The following is a 1,385-nucleotide window of genomic DNA, read 5'->3' as shown; positions in this document are numbered from 1 at the left end:
ACCCCCCCCCAAAGCCCCCCTAACCCGCCACACAAGCACGAGTGACACCTCACTTAAGCGAGTCACCCCACACCCGCACCACTCGCAGGATCCCACCATGGAGACCCAGCAACCAAAAGTCTGTGCCAACCGCAGTCAAGTGCACACCGTCATCCCTCCAGTACTTGACTGTGCAATTCTCTGAATCCGAGTGCCGTACCACAAGGCCCCCCAGCTGAGCGACAAATTTGCCCACCACCCAATTGAGCTTGATCCGGGCCTTAGTCAGGCGCTCCACCGATCGGGCATACCGCCACACCCTCCTGGCCACGATATCTGACCAGACCACCACCACCCCAGGGAACTCCTGCCTAAAGCGCAGCCAATCGAATTGTATGTCCCGGATCAAATCCCTGGAGGCACGCACCCCCAGATCATTGCCCCCGACGTGCAACACCCAAACGTCCGGAGGCCGATCAAGTCAGGAAAATAATGAAATTCCAGCAAGACCCGGCTCCATGTCATGCCCCGAACTCCCAACCACTGCAATGTGGCAACGTCCCCAGGGGACCCACAGCTGCCTGCGGCAGCCCTAATCCCCCCCAACAAGACGTAGGAATCTCCCAATATCCACACCAAGCCTTGCCGGAACCCTGTAACAAACAAGACAATTAACCACACAAGCAAAAACTGCAAAAAATAACATCAGCGAGGCACACACAGAAGAAGAAAGGAAAAACCACACCAAGAACCCAAACCCTTAAACCAACCCAACTTCCATCGGCCCATCCTCCCGCAAAAAAAACAACATCAGCGAGGCACACGCAGAAGAAGAAAGGAAAAACCACACCATCCCCACCCACCACAAAAGATGAGGGCGAACCTAAACCCTTAAACAATCCGACTTCCATCGGCCAATCCTCCGAACGACCTCAGGAGGCAGACCCCACCTGGCAGCCTCGGTTGCTGCCCCCACCCGAAACAAATGAGTATGAAACTGCCGACTCCAGCCAAACAAAGCGAAAAACCCCGGCAGAAACGGAAGAATCATCTGTGCGCCGCAACAAAAGGGGGGGGCCCAGACGCCTGGCCCCCTGTCCATAAAAAACCCCGACACCAGACACAGAGCAAACCGCCTCCGGTTCCACCCCGCCCAAGACAAACACCGCCCCTCAACCCAACTGATCATTCTCAGAACAACGGACCTGCACCTCCACCAGATCACCATTGAAACCCACATCACCCCACTGCAAACCCTGCCTATTTCTACAGACAAGCTCACCCATGCGCAAAGCCCCCCAAAAAATGGCCAGCGCAAGCGCCGCCCTGAACAGAACCGCCTCTTACCGGGAAACGCACACCCCTTCCAACACACCCATGAGCTCCACCAGCCACTCCAAAGACAC

Source organism: Nanorana parkeri, unplaced genomic scaffold (assembly GCF_000935625.1).
Source record: "Nanorana parkeri isolate BGI_ZX_2015 unplaced genomic scaffold, ASM93562v1 scaffold2740, whole genome shotgun sequence".
NCBI lineage: Eukaryota > Metazoa > Chordata > Amphibia > Anura > Dicroglossidae > Nanorana > Nanorana parkeri.
Note: the sequence above shows the minus strand (reverse complement) of the source record.